Genomic DNA, 18,672 nt, shown 5'->3' on the forward strand with positions numbered 1-18,672 from the left:
CAGCTACTTTCAATGTACCATCATGTATCAGGGTGTAACCTAATCATTAGCCTAGGACCAGCTGTCAGTCTTTACATTGGTGCTTGCTCTCCCCATTTAAAAAATAAAGGTACAGCCGGACATGGTGGCACACGCTTGTAATCCCCGCACTTGGGAGGTGGAGACAGGAGAATCGTGCAGGTTCGAAGCCAGCAGCTCTGGCTTAAGAGACCCTGTTTCCAAATAAAAAGTATAAAATAGATCTGGGAGCGTAGCCTGGAGGTAGAAGGGCTTCCAGGAACCATAGTACCACCAAAAAAAAAAAAAAAAAGAAAGAAAAGAAAAAGAAAGAAAGAAACAAGTAATAAAAACAACAACTAAAACAACAGATAATTCCAAAAGGAAGTTTTTAAGAAGCAGAAACATCTGCAGATTTATTTAGGTTGGTGTTCTAACATTTATTCAAATAATGCTATGAGTTCATAGAGCAAAGAACGAAAGAAGATACAATCTATGTAAAATCCCAACTAAAATCCCAAAATGTCTAATGTTTTCATTAATCAGCTAGCTAAAAACCCCAAAACAACAAGACACCCAATACAGTGCATTGGCAGTTTTCACTAATCAGAATTGCGGATTTTGCATTTTGTATCCTTTTTATGATCTGCAATTTTAAAATCAGAAATATGCAAAAGCCAAGTTACAGCCCTTGAGCATAGTTTAAAAACACCTGGCCAGTGCCAATTTGTGATCACAAGTCTGGGAGCCTCGGCTGTGAAAAATCCTGGAGAGACAGACTAGGGAATCGGGGCTCCTGCTGCAGCCCTCTGACTCCCACAGACTCCCAAGGGCTTGAATTCCAGGGCTCCGGATGCATATGGTATGCCTGGAACAAGAAGGTTTCAATCAGGGGACACAGACACCTGTGGCCATTCACTCAGGACCTCAGATACATGCTTGCACAGAAAGACGCCTGGCCCCTTGCCCCAAGACTTGACCTAAGCCAATGTGCTCCCCTATTCTAACAGGGCTACAGATGAACCACATACACCGTAAGCACCACAAACAACATTCGCCTGGACATACACTTGCACTGGTAAAGACGACGTTACTTTCTGGTCAGAATGGGAGGTGTTTGAATGCAGATCTTTTCAACCTTTCTGTTTCTAAATGCCTGGAAAAGAAGAAGTCCCAGGTTTTGCCTGTGCTGACATTAAATTAGAGGCAAAGGTATGATTACAATCACGATCACTACTTTCAATAGAGATGGGAAATAGCTGTTGGGAATAAGTGCAACCAATCACTTTAAAAATTCTATAAAGTGGTCCCAGGGCTTGACATTCCTGTTTCATTTTTTTTTTTTTTTAAATTTTGAGCCTGCTACAACTTAACAGTGGAAATTTATTTACTAAAGAAGGACAAGGAAAGACGAGCTGGGCAGGCAAGGAGGGGTGGGGTTGCTGGAGAATAAACAAAGCCTTAGGTACTGACCAAGAGGAAACTGGCCCGAAACCTGCTCTGACAAGCCTTTGTGCCAGAAAGGCTGAGGGAAGAGAAATTCTGAAGCATCTTTAGGCCTTGAAAAGTATGAGTTCCTTACTAAGCCGAATGGGGTGCACGACTGATAGGAGTGGATGGGAGGAGTAAGGTGGCCACCCTTGGCTCTTAGAAACATCTCATGGTGGAGTCAGCGCCGGCTCTAGGTCCAGCAGTCCTAGATTCAAATACTGGCTTGTCCATTTCATAACCCTGGAGCTTTGACACAAGTTCATGGACTGTGGAGTGTCCACCCAGATTGCCTCAGAGTCTTGACCTAGAGTGTGCATATTAAACATGCAGGTGTTGGAGTTCCCCTTCCGACTCGCTGTTTATTTTCTGTTTATTTGGTCTAAAACAGGGTGCAGATTTTTGAGTTCCCCTTCCAATTCCCTGTTTATTTTCTACTTACTTGGTCTAAAACAGGGCCTGTAGATACACGCACTTAGCTCCCTCGTGTCCCAGGGAGTTCTTTCTTGGAGAGCCCCATAGTCTTTCTGGAGCACCGCTACCCTAGTTCCTGTCTGAGCAGTCTGCAGCCAGCAGAGTGGTGCTGAGCAGCGCCTCCAGAAGAGCGGGAAGGCGGATGCGATTCTGTAACCACAGCTGACTCTCCCGCACCTTCAAGGGGAAAAGAAGAAATGACGTGGTGGCCTTAGCCGTCACCGTCACCAGGCCCTCTAACGAGAGAGACCAATGGAGCAGAAGCGCAGTGACTTCTTTCCATGGAGTCTCCAGAGAGCTGCAGAGAGCCCCGGGGGTGGGGCTTACCACAGCCGCCCTCAAGGGACGAGCCCTCCCTGCCAGATTCGCCAGGGAAGACACCCACGACAGGCCACCCCTGCCTTCAATATGGCGGAGGCTAGAAGGTGCAAGTTAACCCGTGAATTCTTCTTTTCTAATAGAAACACTATTAGGTATTCTGACTCGGATCACCCCGGAGTAGTGCAGATAACTCCTTCATTTGATGACATTTGTGGTTAAACTGGATTTATTTTAAATGACTACTACTACTATCATTTAGACACCTCCACAGGATAGACAGCTGCTGTTTGGATAATTGGCCAGACACGTATCTTTTGAAATCTAGAAAATGAGCCAAATTCTCAATAACTTTATCAAGCCGATTGGCCCCCCAGGAGAGCCAGGCCCTGGCCCGAAGCCTGGCGTTCACCAGGACACCTGTGAGAGCCTGCTGTAAGCGCTTGGCATTGAATTAGTTCCAGTATGGGTTCGCTTTGTTTAATCTTCCTGACAAACCCACGGAATTGCTAGGTGTATTCATAATGAAACTAACTTGCAGAAGTTAAATAACATATATAAATTTACATGACAAGTAAGTAGGAAGACTGTAACAGAACCCAATTCTGCAAGTCTTAAAAGAAATGGGCGTGTTAGCACACACCTATAATCCCAGTGCTTGGGAGACTGAAACCGAAGGTTTGAGGCCAGGCATGGCAATTTAGCAAGACCTTCACAACTTATACAAGACCCTGCACCAAATTAAAAAAAAAATTTTTTTTTTAAAATAGGCTGGAGCTGGAGCTCAGAGGTAGAACCCCTGGGTTCAATCCCCAGTACCAAACAAAAACAACAAAAATAGCTTGCGTTCATCCTGCCAGATTCCTTCCTTCACTTGTCTGTGCTCAAGGAAGGTATTGCAGTATAGGAAACTGACCACATCTGATTAAAAAATGTATTTTATGGCACAAAGGAACAATTAAATAATACCGTAAGGAAGCAACCGGGCAAATGCAGGACGTGGTATGCTCTAGAAGAAATCTGATCCCGTTTAAAGGACAAATCAAGCAGCGTGGCAAAGGGGAGGTTGAGAGAAGAGGTCGCCCGGCCAGTGGAGCGAGAGACGGAGCCCTAGTCGAACATGGGCACCTTCTTCTGAGTCCTCGACAAAAGTCCGTGTTTGAGATGATGTGGCGATTTGATTAGAGGCTGATATTCCATGATACAAAAGCATGGTCCTTCAAGGTTAAGAATGCATGTCATGAAGGTCATTTAAGAAAGCATTCTTAGCTGGACCTGGTCATCCCAGTACTTGGGAGGCTGAGACAGAGGATCACAAGTTCAAGGACAGCTGCTGCAAAGTAGTGAGCCTCTCAGCAACTTAGTAGGACTGATTTAAAACAATAAAATAAGATAGGAGTGGGGTATGGCTTGGAGGTAGAATGCCCATGGGTTTAATCCCCAGCACCCCCCCCCCCCACACACACACTCAGGCATTCCTTCACACGGGAGGTACAAGCTGAAGTGGTGAAAAGGAAACGGCAAGGCCTAGAACTGTTTTATAACATCTCAGGACAAAAGAAAACCGGCATCGGGAAAGCAAATGGGCAAAGTCTAGATAATTATTGACTGTAAGATAATTGATCATATTGGTAAAATAAGAGTGATGTCCATGGCTTTATTTTCTATACGTGTGCATTTGCTATCTTAACACAACACTAGCACGTTTCCGTGTCATAAAAGACTGAGGCCCCGTAGTGCACTGGAGTACGGTTCTGTGCACCAGTTTGGCACAGACTCACCGTGCCGTGACACTGTTGCCGGGGAAAGGCCTTTTCTTTTCCCTGCTGGGCCTGTGAGATGTGGCACTACCCAGAATGCAGTTGTGACAGCTGTCCCAGGTAGCCTCTTACAACAAAGGGTATTCCTAAGTAGGGCATGCATAAATAGCTGGCCTCCTATTTATAGATCTGAAGGCTAGGCTATTCGGAATTCCTTCTCCCCTTCCCCCATTCTTCAAGGCCAGCCACTTGAATAAGAGCGAGGGTTCTGCATAAATAGAGCTCCCTCCCTCCTCTCCTTTTGCCTGCATATATTTTAATGGCCTCTCCCCAAAGGGTCCACCATCTACTTTAGCGTGGCAGCCACAATTTACGTCTAAAAGTTTACTGTTCCTTAAAATAGGGTTGTGTTGATCATGTCTTGAGCTGTAACGTCAGTGGGAGATCTGACCCAGTAGGGTCAATGCTTTGCGCGCGTCCAGATAATCGAATGCTCGGTGCACAGGAACAGGTTTCTGAATCTTAAGAAAGGCCTGGCATAATGTAGTCCTTCGCAATCCAGGAGCCTCTGAGCCCAGCCCTGGGTGTCCGCCGCTTGCCCGCCCCCCTGTCCTTACACTCTCGGTTCCTGAACTCAGACGGATATAGAGGGTTCGCATTCCCTTGACCTAGACTCCTCTCTCTTTCTCCCCTCAGCGGAGGGTCCAACTCGAACGCTTTGTTCTTTTTGAGATTCCTTCCTGGTAGTTCATCCTGAGAGTGGTCTTTCTTTCCGCCCTGCACTTCATCCATTTTGTCTTGTTATCCTTACACGTATGAATTACAGCTCTCAGTTCTCTTGAAATTCCTTGATGGGTTACTTGCGCCTGTCCGGAGCAGTTAACACAGTCCTTGTTTCTATAAATGACATTTGTGTGTATTTAATGAAATAATAAATGAAGAATACAATCCCTTTGGAACTTGCTTGTGTAAAGTACAGGGTTGGGAAAATAACTTGAACAAAACATGCGCAGATCTTTGAGAAGCTGGGGTGCCTTTCAGGGCTGTGTGTCCTGAGTGTGGAACCGTGCTTCCTAGGAGTCAAGGAACATCCCCTAGAACGTGTGAGACTTTTCAAAGCGGCCCTGTTGAGTTCAAATGGCCTCACGTTCACAGTTAGGGTTGACTGAACCCAGAGCCTCGGTACTGAGATTAAAGTAATCAGGATTAAGCCTTCTCCCTTATGCCAATTTCATGACACCGGGACTTCCCTGCCGGCTTCCTTTCGTTCAGGCACCTGATGCGAAGACTCTGGAGCGCCCCTGAGGCCGCAGGAGGCCAGGGGCGCCCGCGGCAGCCACAGCTGAGGCCGTGAATGACACCAGGCTTTTGAAAGCTGTGCTTCCTTGAGGTGATTATTCTCAGTAGATGCAGCCTCCGAAGGGAGCTGTCATCCTGCCCGGCTAAAAATAGACTCCACATTTGCTCAGCAGAGTTTTTCCTCCTCTGAGACGGCCCTTTTCTCTTGTGTTCTCTGCCACCCGTTGCCTGGCTGGGCACTGGGGGCAATGCTGCTCACCATAAGCAGAACCAACAGACACCGGGGTGCTCAGCTCACGTCACCAGGCCCACAAGAAGGCGCAAGTTTGCGCGGCCATGACATCAAAACTATAGAAAATAGCAACTTCTAGGGAGAGTGCGGAAAGGTGAGAGCCCCGCGCACTGTTGGTGGGACTGTGACACCCAGCGGCAGCTTGGACATCGTCTCCCCACAGCATATAACCCTCGAAGCTGGAAGCTCTATCTATGTGGCTCTTTGGAGATTAGGGCCTTCAGGAGGTAATTAATGTGTGGCATTAGGCTAGGGACCTAATCCAGTAAAGCTGGTTTCAAATGAGAACGAGAAAGAGACATCGGGAGTGGGCACCCTCCACCCGGCGAGCCCCTCCAGCCCGGGTGCCTCATGCCCACAGCCTCCTGAGCCTCCGTTCTGCTCAGCCTCTGCCCCCAGTCCTCCACCCTCTGCAGCCTCCACCCCTGATCCTCCAAGTTGCCCTGGTTTATTCTCTTTTCAGCTCATTTATTCTTTTTAGTCAATTAATAATTTTGAGGTGTTCATATGAATGACTATTATTCTTTAGAAAAGGTTTTTTAAGTAAACACTTCTTCTATGAGGAGGAACTAATATTTTATTTTCTAGAGCCATTGCAAGAAATGTTCTCAGCCTCACCCTGAAATTAAATTGTTCATGAGTTTTTTGCCTAGATGTTTTTACTTCAATTCTTTTTGATTTTGTGATTTTTCCTAGAGAAAATTGAATAACCTATTTTTAGATACTGTTTCCAGTAATGTGTATATCCTATTAACTTGAATTTTAATTTAGGCTTTTCATAGTTTCTAAAAAATGTCAGATGATACTGATTGGCTCCCAAAACATTATTACCTATAAATCACTAACGATTTTACTAAGCAGGATCAATTAGGGACAGCTTGGAGTCTTCAGCCACCTCAAATTTATTAACTCAGCTCTTGAATAGGAGGCTGAATGCTCAGTTGAATGGAAGCCATGCCGCCCAGGTCTGTTCTCCACTGTGGCTTCTCCCAAGGTAACTTGTAGAAATCTGGACTGAACTGTCCCAAAGAGTTTTCACCCACCAGTGGCACTAGATTTTCATGTTTAAATGATAATCAATGCAAAAATCATTTAAATTGGCACTCACTCACTGATTTTACAGAAAATCAGCATTTAGTATATTGAAATACACTTTGGCAAAATTTAAATATGTAAAGTGAACTTGTGAAAAGCTTGGGAGCTGTAAACAACCCCAAAGGTAGACACAGCCAAGGTCTCGCACACGTCTCTAGTTCCAGTCCTGGGGAGGCTGAGATAGTAGGAGGGCCACAGGTCTAAGGACAGCCTCAACAACATAGCAAGACTCTCTCTCAGTAAGTTAGCAAGACCCTGTTGGAAAATAGGAAAAAATAAAATAGGGCTGGAGGTGTGTTTCAGAGGTAGAACGCCAATGGGCTCAGTCCCCGGTAAATGATAATTATTATTAATAAATAAATAAATTAATTAAAATAAGTAAATAAGCCGGGCGTGGTGGCGCACACTTGTAATCCTAGTACTTGGGAGGCTGAGACAGGAGGATCGCAGGTTCACGGCCAGCTGCAGCTACTTAGTGAAGCCCTCCGCAACTTAGACCCTGTTTCTAAATAAAGAATTTAAAAAAGTAGGGCTGGGGTATAGCTCGGAGGTAGAATGCCCCTGGGTTTGATCCCCAGTACCACAAACAGAAAAAGAAAGTAAGAAAGTGAGTCATAGCTCAGAACTAAACTGTTCTCAGTTGCCAGCCTCCAGCCCCATCTTCTTTTAGTCAGGAACTAGGTTTCTAATCTGAGCAGCCGCAAGCTCTGTGCCGCGACATTTTCTGAGACCTGTGTAGTGGACAAGTGAGGTCAGCTTCTGTGTTTTCATGTGATTGGTGACATTAGTCACAACAGTGCTGAGACTATATCCTGGTCTTTTAAAAAGGCCAAATATAATTCCATTCAGTTTCTCCGCATGCTAAGAACACCGAGTAACACTATTACGGCTGCACAGATGCGGGCCGCCCCTCCTGCCGCCTGCATAGCTCTGGAATGCTCTCTTCCAAGGTGTATGTTACAGATCCTCGGGGGCCAAGTCCAGTTTCCCTTGCTAGAGGCCTAGAGGCTTCAAGTACCAGCGGCCCATTTCCTGTCTGGAATCACCAGAGAGCCAAAAAGATATTAATTTTTAACTTACTTACAGAAACTTTTTTTTTCCAGCAAAATTACAGATAAGTATTTTACCATAGCAAATAGGACAGAAAATTTCCCAAACATATAAAATTGGCAGAACAGTGCTTAGGAGCCCGGGGCTGTGGGTTCCACCTGGGCAGCCCTGATCCATGGGTCCTGGCGTTGTGGGATTCATGATGGATGGAGTAACACAGACGATTGTGTTACTCCACAGAGATGAAGTGAGGACCAACCAGCTCTCTGTGTGTGCATGTCGACGTGCTCCAGAGTCTGAGCGTCTGTTCTCCTCTGTGGAATAAGCTTGTGGGTATGCTCATTCCACAGAGCCATGCTAACCTCACTCTACACGGAAAACATACATGTATACACACAGAGCTCATCCATGGGTGTACACAGAGCATAGGTATACACAAAGTACATCCACATGTATATGCAGAGAGCATCAATGTGTATCCACAGAGCGCATCCCCATGTATACATAGTACATCCACAGGTATACACAGAGCGCATCCCCATATGTACATAGTACATCCACGTGTATACCCAGAGCATCCACAGGTATACCCAGAGAGCATCTACATGTATACACAGAAGTACATCCACATATATACACAGAACATCCATAGGTATACCCAGAGAGCATCCACATGTATACATAGAGAGCATCAATGTGTATACACAGAGCGCACCCCCATGTATACACAGAGCATCCACAGGTATACACAGAGCATCCATAGATATACACAAAGTACATCCACATGTATATGCAGAGAGCATCAATGTGTGTCCACAGAACACATCCCCATGTATACATAGTACATCCACAGGTATACACAGAGCATCCACAGGTATACACAGAGAGCATCCACGTGTATACACAATACATCCACAGGTATACGCAGAGTATCCATAGATATACACAAAGTACATCCACGTGTATATGCAGAGAGCATCAATGTGTACACACAGAACGCACCCCCATGTATACACAGAGCATCCACAGGTATACACAGAGCGCATCCACGTGTATACACAGTACATCCACAGGTATACGCAGAGTATCCTTATGTATACACAGTACATCCACAGGTATACACAGAGCATCCACAGGTATACACAGAGAGCATCCAGTGTATACACAGAGCACAGGGCTGTCCACCCATGCCCAGGTATGCAATGCTTGAGGCCAGTGACCCAGAGCCTGCGGTGCCAGGCCTCCTGGAGACCAAGTTGCACTCACTGAAGCACAAGGTGGTGGTTTCCATGAATTTAATACCAGGGATATTTCTGTTTTTCTCAGCTCCTTCTGAAGTACAAAAGCTCCAGTTTTGATCATTTAATTATAAAGAAATCTGGTTGTGTCAAGGTAGGTATGTTTCAGAAATTCATCGTACTGGATTGTAAAATTATTTGCAACTATAAACAGACTTGAATTTGGCCTTTCATTTTTTATTCCAAGAGCAAAAGGACAAAGCTATTTTCCCAAAGCAGTGCTATAATTTGGGGATTTTGAAATGGGCCAGTGCGCTGGGGGAAGGTGCTTTCTAAGAATACACCTCAGGTCTAAAGTCAGGGTTACAGAAGGTCGGCAGGAAATTACTAACCTAGAGCCTTCCCTCAGATATGACCTGAAAGCCAATTGGGGAATTCTAGGTTAGCACAAGTGTGCCTTTAGTATTAGCCTTGAACCTAAAGGCTCAGTTATTTGGGGTGAAGAGACATTTCAAAGTGTAGAGTCTACGGGAGCAGTAATTCCTAGCCCAGCCGACCGTGGCCCAGCCCTAACCTGAGGACGTTTGGATGGAGCAGGACCCGGCAGGAGTGAGGAACGCAGCTGGAGCCGGAAGGCCACGTTCTGGTCTGGCAGCCCAGCCAGCCTTTCCAACTGGGTGTTCGCAAGTGTTGGGATAAAGTCACAGGATACTAAAAGTTCCAGCTGTATCCATCTTTATGGAGTCGGTTTAAAATTTTAGGATGTATGTTGTGTCTTCCAAAGTATATTAAACTTCAATAAATAGCACAGGACTGTGATTCACAATATATTGTAAAATTCAGAGTATTCAGAGACCGTAGTTCTGGGCCTTAGTTTCTTCTTTTGTAAATTAAAAGTGTTGTGCTGAAGTCCTTGATATTTGAAAAAAAAAATATATATATATATACATACATATATAATATTTAGGAATGTTATATTATGAAACGTATTTATAGATTCTACCCCTTTATTTAGCAAGAGGGTCCTCTGGTATTCCTGGGAGCTCTATTATCGTAAGAAAATAATATACTCCTTAATTGAGGTAACTGTGGCTCACCCCAATAAGGGTCTCTCAAGCAAAAATATTATTTAGTTCATGATTTTGTAGTGTAGAAATGGGATAATGTTCAGATGAAGCAGTCAGTACTGAAATTAAAGACACAATGGAACGTTATTACATTTGATCAGCACTTTCCCACTTGAGAGTCAGAACCTGGTCTTCTTTCCTTAGAGCTGACCTTTACGGGTGTATTTGAAAAGTGGTTTTTAATGATAAAAATTGTCTTGTGGTCTTGGTAGGTCTAGGCTGAAGAGAGTCTATATCCCCTCTTTTGTATATCTGATCAATTCTGGTCACTGATTTAACTCTGCGACTTCTGGTGCTTGCAAAATGCTCACACTTGGTGATGCATCTGCGTTATCCACGTGGAGAGCGGTCTTGGTATAGGCTGCTCAGAAAAAATAAAGTGGGCTTCACAAAACACCCAATAAACCCCAGATGGAATAGAGATGGCAGTGACTCCAGAAGAGCGCTATTACTGGGCTATGTAAAACATTTGCTAATTAAAAGAGAATATTCTGAGAAGTCTAATAGAAAAATGGGCAAAATACAAAAATAAGCCTCAACAGAAGTACTAATAAGCACTACTTATATGACATACAAACCACTTCAATCTACTAGTAAAGAAGTAAAAGTTAAAATGTGGTGCCGTATTTGCTCTGTAAATGGCCAATTAAAACACACTCTAAATTGTGCAAAGATGGTGAAGGAGACGGGCCAGCGCCGTCTCGCACACTTTGGGCTGCAGGGTCCTTGCTGCGTGGCCAGCTCTCCTCAGAGGCAGCCGTAGCAGGACTGACAAATGATTTTTGTTTCAGATATTTCATCTGAACAAAATTATCATAAACGTGTGTGCATAAGCCTACCTACACATAGGTTCATGCCAATGTTTTGAATGTGGCAAGTGCTGTGCTAGAGAGTGTGTGTGTGTGTGTGTGTGTGTGTGTGTGTGTGTGTGTGTGTGAGAGAGAGATCTCATTTCAGGTTGGGTTGGGTGTGCTAGATGGACACACAGACAGGAGGGACACAATCCACCAGCTGTCTGTCTCTAAGACCTGCTACAGCAGCCAAGAAAAAGGGAAAAACCAACATGAACCAGCAGTCTGCTAAGTCAATTAAAGCGTGTCAGTCAATGGATCACTGTGAAGGTGTTTTACCTACGATAGTGCAAAAAATAATTAAGAACCGTGGAAATAAGTTCCTGATGTATAGCTGTGTGAAAAAAAGTGGTTCAAAATAATACAGACTTTGCAGTCTTCGCGTCGCTAAAACACTGTGAATGTTTAACAGGATCTGGCTCCAGATGTGGGCGTGGAGTGGGTTTTAACTCTTTATCTGTATACGTCTCATCTCAGTCTCCGCCATCGCATGTGTTACTATTACTAAAAGTTAAATGAAAGAAGCACTTCTGTCCACAGCTCCGCTCCTGGGCCATCGTCTAAAGTGGCCTATAAACCAGGTGTGGTGGTGCACGCCTGTGATCCCAGCACTTGGGGGGCAGAGACAGGAGGGTTGCAGGTTGGAGACTAGCCTCAGCAACTTAGTGAGACTGTCAGCAACCTAGCAAGACCCTGTATACAAACTGAGAAACAAACAGGCTGGGAATGTAGCTCAGAGATAGAATGCGCCTGGGACCCATCCCGTCTCTGTCTGTCTGTCTGTCTGTCTGTCTGTCTGTCTCTCTCTCTCTCTCTCTCTCTCTCTCTCTCTCTCTCTCTCACACACACACACACACACACACACACACACACACGGTATTTAACAACATGGAATCCTGAACTCCAGTGCTTTCATACCCAGCCTTATCTTCATAGTCTCCTTGTACCTCTTTTCTTAATACTGAATAAGTATTTCTCAAGAGTATATTATGATTTTTATATTTAAGAAGAAAAGTGCATACACATTAATATTAACACATTAATATTAAAATGCAATAGAAAGGAAAGAAAAAGAAATACTGTCCCTTCGATGTCACCCCGGCTCCTGGCATCCCAATGTGGGTTCTCTGTTTATGGCGAGTAGCACTGCACAATGGGAGGCCAAGAAGCAGAAGAGCAGAGGGATGTTTCAGAGAGGCAGGACTCCGTGAACACCGAGCCTGTTCCTAGCTAGGCAGGATGACAGTCCCTTCAGAGTTTGCGTCTACTGAGAACAATCATTTCAAAGCAGAGCTTGGGCCTCTAGCTTTTAATTCAGCCAGCAGTCAGTTCCCTGTGGGATAACCTCCCCTCCCTGGGCCAGCTCCTGGGGCACAAGAAACACACAGGGTACATCATACAATCCTAAAGTGTCCTAAGGTCTTCCCAACCATGGGGGGGGGTGAATTGTAAGAGGAAGGAGACTCGCCCTGCATCTGCAGTTTGTGGACTCACACAGGCACAATAAGTCAGGAGCCTGCTCCGAGTGGGTAGGTGAAGGCCAGTGAGTGTGTGATAGCTCTGTTTCACAGGGGACCATGGTTTCTGAGTCTGTCTACTATTGATATAGCCATATCCATCTAAATAAAGATGAGTAAAACTTTATAACATATAACCCAGGTAGAACAGTTATTCCCACTTCCAGAGATGTTGCCAGAATTGAAAACCAAAGTATATACAGGAGGAGGTCAATGTTGTCGTTATTTAATTCAGTGTCTGCTTCTTATGGACTGAGCAGTCTGATTCTCAGAAGGCGACCCCAGTTGTATTTACTTATTTATTTGTTTGTTTATTTATTTTTGTTTTGAAGTAGACTCTCACTGGGTTGTTAAGGGTCTTGCTAAGTTGCTGAGGCAGTCCTCGAACCTGTGACCCTCCTAGCTTAGCCTCCAAGTATTAGGATTACAGATATGTGCCACCATGCCCAGGACAAATGTTTTATTGTGCTCTTCCAGATGTGTGAGCCCCCAACCAAACTAACAACAACAAACTACACAAACATTCTCCACAAGATATTAGCTACCTCTCTTAAAGGCTGCAGAAGCCATGAGAAGCATAAATTCCCCCATTAGAAATCCCGGGTGTACGTCTTCTTGGTCCTAACCAAGAAGACAGAAGTCAAACTGGAAACTACTTTGAGGAGAGTCAGGGCCCTGAGTGCCAGCCCCTGTCAGACGTCTTCATTAACACTCAGGCCTGGGCTCCCTCCCCCACAGGCGGGACAGATGCCTTTGGATGTCTCCCCACAGCAGGAAGACTTCTGAGCATCCTGCCCTGCATTTCAGGGGTTTAGAGAAACTACACGAGTCGCTTTCACTGCGTTTATCAAGCGAGGAGTAATTGAAATCAGCAGGTAGGTGCGCCTTAGTGCCCAGAAGAGGTCTGTCTGCCAATTGATACACGGGGCGCCGAGGCCGGGAATTCCCATTCATACCCCGGGTGGTATTCAGCCTCAGTGAATCCCCTGCGTGTCTGGGTAACTAGATTCCTAAATCCAAAGATTATCTTCATCTACTAAGAACATAGTCGGAGTAGAATGGAATCAACTCAAGAAATTCTCCCTGCCTCGAAATACCAGTCCAACATTACAAGTGAGATTTTTCAAGGTCTTATTTAACTTAGGTAGAGTAAAACCTTTTTGTGTTAGGTCATAAATTTAAAAAGCAAAAGAAAACATGGCAATAAGATTCAGAACCAGGTGTCTCAGGACTTCTAGACCAGCCCTATTCCCAGTTACAGTGTTGGCTACCACGGTCCCCGATGCCTACAACATTCCAAGAGATTCTGATGGAAAGGCATCTTGGCTTGCCCTGGGGGCTGCCTCTTGTGTTCAGATAGGGCGCATACAATCCTCTGTCATCTGTTTCCCGTGATCTGTGATTCAGAAAGCCATGTTTGTCACCATGGGGGACCAATGAGGATGTGTCAACACTGTCGTCAGAATTGGAGTCAGCTCTGGTGTTGTCAGAGGAGGACCTGGTGGGTCTGTTTACAGAGGCGTCAGAGGAGAGGCAAGAACTGACCCCGGAGACTACAATCTGACTCGACACAGAGGCTGGAAGTCTTTGTCTGTTTAATCTACAGGAGAAAATACCGTGAGGATGCGTAATGATTCCCACAAAGAAGTATTGACAATGAAGTCGTGAGGTCCATCGTTCCAGTGACATGCTCACCTCTCCGGATGGTTACATAAAGTAGCACGCTGTGTTTCTAAACATTTCCAAGGCTTTCACGCACATAGACAATCTGAAAGTGTCTGACATTCAGGCAATGAATTTAGCCCACTGATGTTATTGTAGTGTCTAGTAGATGTTGTACGTAATTATGCCACCATATTTCATGTTGGCCCACTTAAATATTCTTATTTCCTCTTTTCTCCTTAAGTGGATTGGTTAGCCTTGTTCCATCCTTTACTAGTGCATTAAGAAGTTATTCCATTCACTCACTGTGGTCCAGCTGGTTATTTTTACATGTTTAACATGCCTATTTAAGTATACATGACTTAACTAATTCCAAAATTAATTTCTATGTCCTTTCCCCCCCAAAGGTCACAATTTACCCTTCTATTATTTATCTTTCTCCTTTTTTCCTTCATTATAATCTTAGAAGTTAGTTTTAGAGTTTTCTGTTTTATTAATTATTATATATTTCACTTTATGAGCTGTCCTGAGCACCTTGTGTATCGCCATTTAAACAATATTTATGCAGATTATTTCTTGGATTGAATTGCCATTTTTCTGTAATCCATCCTTGAACGAATCTTAACTCTAATGAAGGTCTATTTCTTAACCCTTTTAAGTCTATAAGACTTTCACATCATTGTCCTTCTATTGGAATGCTTTTGGGCTGGGCATAGGACTCCTAATTTAGAGTAACTGAGGAAGTTACTTTATTTTCCTCAGAACATCTTAGGACTTTTTTTTTTTCGGTGGTACTGGGGTTCCTGGAAACCCTCTACCTCCAGGCTACACTCCCAGACACCTATTTTTTTTATATTTTTATTTGAAAACAGCACAGGCATTACAAGCATGTGCCACTACGCCCGGCAGGACTTTTTTTTTTTTTTAACATTCAATGACAATATGATTCTAAATCCTATACAGGTAATCATTTCTCCTCTGGGGACATTTAGAAATCTTTACCAATCCATAGTCTCGAGACTTCATAAAGATGTCCTCCATCAACTTGTATTCCTATACCAGGTGCCAGGGTGGCTCACTCTATATAAAAACGTGTCTTTCGGTTATGATAAATTTTAATTTTGTGAAATGTATTTTCATCCATTCAATTTTTTTCTGTTTCTGGAAATTTTATTAGATATGTTGAAACTCTTGAAATAGATTTTCCTTTTTTTTTTTTGCTTTTCTCATATTTTCATGGTTTTGTCTTTGTTGTGCTCTGTTCTATAACATTTCCTTGATTTTATTTTCCAGCTGCCAGGTCCCTAAAGCACATCTATGCTTGTGAATAGCAGTTACCCCCTTGCTTACATAATGCTCGTGACCACTCTCCCAGTACCACGGCAGGGTGAAATAGTATGACCGGGACAGTGTGGTCTAGAGGACCCCAAATACTTTAAATCTGTTCTTTCACACAGGAAATTTGCTGACCTCTGTTTTTAGTCAGTGTCCGTCCCTCATTACCTCTTTCCATCTATCCCTTCTATTCAAGATTTTATTTTTTTAATTTCTCATTTTTTATGGTACTGCTAATTGGCTATAGGGGCATTCTATCACTGAGCTGCACTCTCAGCCCTACTTATTTTATTTATTTATTTTTTTACTTTGAAATGGAGTCTTGGTAAATTGCTGAGGCTGGCCGCGAACCTGTGATCCTCCTGTCTCAGCCTCCCAAGTACTGGGATGGCAAGCGTGCGCCACACGCCGGCTTCCTGTTCTGTAAGGAGTGGTCCTTAGGGCCCTTGCTCGTCTCCTGCTCTCTTTCCTGTGTGAAGCGCAACCTCATCCCAGGGCCCTTGGAGGACGCTGAGTGAGAGCCTGGACTTCGTTTCTCCATCGTGAGCTGTTTTCTCTGGGTCACTCTTCTGTCTCTCTCATCCCTTCTTTTTATTTTAATGGCTTTCCCCATGCCTGGCATTCTTGCACATGCGTGGATCCCTGAGGATGGAGAGCCAGCTTAACCGGCAGTGCACACGCGGTGGTTGGCATGTGCCGGTGGCTCCGCCAGGTGGGTGGGTGTGTGTGTCCCCAGGGCCGGCCGGCAGTTCTTTGTGCAGTTTTTAAATTATCCAGTGATGGCCTGAGGCCCCTTCTGCTTGCTCACCGCGGGCCCGGAGCCCGGGGTGTACTGTGGCTGCTCTTACCCTCCTACGAAGTGTCTTCTGTGCACACCGGGCCGAGGTTCCTCAGCTCTGGGCTACAGCGCCCACAAGTGCTCCATCCTGCCGCGGGTTCTGTTTCAGAGCTGCCTTGTTCCTGTCCCTGATGAGGACTCGGGGTGCGGTGGGGAGCTGGGGTGGGGAGCTCCGCCTGCTGTTTCCGGGGGGAAGCTGCGCTCCCAGTCCTGTGGGCTTCAGTCTCGGGAGTAAGTTGCTCCCCGCAAGCAAAGTGCGGTCTCTACACACAGCAGAATTCTACCCAGCGGAGAGAGGAGCCAAAGTGTGTCACCTGCAGGAGAATGGATCGTCTGCAGAGAGCATGATGCCAGTCTCCGAAACTGAAGGAGCCAATGCTTGCTCTCATCTATAGACTCTAGAGAGATTGAAACAAAGGGCTTTTCAGACAGACAAGGACAGGGGCCAGTGGCACGGCGAAAGGGGTTTGGGGAGAGAGTTAGAGGGGGGAAAGGAGGCTTGAAGGAAACAGTTCACCTAACGCTGTTTTGCATCTATAGAGTTAGTGGCACCAATCCCAGCCATGGGTAGGGGCGCGGGGAGGGAACGCGTGGGCTCCGGAGGGAATCTCACCAGCGCGGCGTGCAGGTGTTCCTGTCATCTGAAGGTCCTTGTGAGGTACGATTACTGTGCGCCATTGAAAGCACAGTCAAGAATCACAGCAGAAATTCAAGTTCGTCTATTTAAAAAAACAGCTTTAACTATTTCAAAATATGCTTTTGAAGCATCCTTCAAAAGCATATTACTCCCTTCTCTGGTTTCTTAAACGGGGACTCCTCCACGGGACTAACCTCGTGTGGACGCCGATGGTTCAGCGCCCTTCGTGGGCGGTAATGGGGTGAACCCAGCCCCTGGCTCCTTGGGCCACATCAAGCAATTCGCTTGTTGTTTACGAGTTCTGGCGCTACCCTTTGTTCTTTTTAAACTTTCCACTTATAATTTTCTGTGGAATGGGAAACCTCAAGGCTCAGCATGTTATGAAAGCACATGCTCAGAAAACTGCCCTGCAGACTAGGAGTAAAGGAGGGAACCTCGCTCCGCCCGGCGTCCTCGCTCCACCCTGGCCTCCTCTCCAGGCAAATGAGTGTTTGCTCCTAGTCTGACCCTGATAAATAGGGGTGTTTCTGCTCTAATAGCTTTGTTGTTAGGTAAAAAGATGTAACATACATCGAAATTATTACATGATAACATAGGACTACTTAATATTATATGATGTTATATAACAATTTCATTAAGTAAAATATATATACAAATTATATATTTCATAATATGTGATATTATCATATATCAATGTCATTAAGTGAAAAGACAACAGAAATTATATATCATTTCATAGCAATATTATGTAATTTCATATAACAATGTCATTAAGTAAAAAGATATAACACAAAATTATTATAATATATTATTACATAAGAATTTTATTTCATGACATGTAACAATGTCATTAAGTAACAAGATATGATACACAGACATTACTATATGATAATATACTATTAATAATATTTGATGTTATCACAACATACAGAATATGTAACATATGATATATACCCACTACCTGCACACATGCACGCTCTCATGTATGTACAAATATATTGCATCTTTTCTCTGCAACACAAATTGGTTTGTCTTTTGCTGATGTAACCACCCACAGAGAAAAAGATTATTTTCTATATATTGGCATGTGTCTGCGCTGGAGCCTACTTATAAAATACAGATGAGTCTTTGACAGTGAGCCGCTGCACGGAACGTAATGTTAACAGGAGATTTTGAAGCTGCACCTAATGGCTTTTTTATTTCTTTCTGCAGATTGATTCAGCGGAATCTGTGGGAGACAGCTCAGAGACCGTAGTGGCCTATGGTGGCCCATCGACTTTCTGCCATCTGAGCGGCTCGGAGGAGTGCCTGCGGCGGAGGGCCAGCCCCGTGAGTGTCCCGGGCAGTACATTTTCTGCTTCCAATTTCCCTGTTTTGGGATCCTTTCTATTTACCAGAAGTTGAATCCTGTTAATAAAACAACATGTTACGTGTTCATCTCTACTGCCCCACTGAGGCAGGCAGTGTGGCCAGCCCGTCGCTTTGCAGAGGGCCCCGGCGTTCATGGTTTTCAGACTCGACTCTCAGCCAGCCTTGTCCTCAAGACCTTTCGCCGTCTCTGGCTTTCACGGCAGCTGTCACTAGTTACTTAGCTTTCAACTTCCTGCTCTCGAAGCCTCTCTGTGCTTTGTGAACCTGCTGCGTCCTTCCCATCCTGCCTCAAAACAGTTCCTTCGCAGGTTAGCAGCCATCGC

This window comes from Muscardinus avellanarius (assembly GCF_963383645.1).
Source record: "Muscardinus avellanarius genome assembly, chromosome: 20".
NCBI classification, from domain to species: Eukaryota; Metazoa; Chordata; class Mammalia; order Rodentia; family Gliridae; genus Muscardinus; species Muscardinus avellanarius.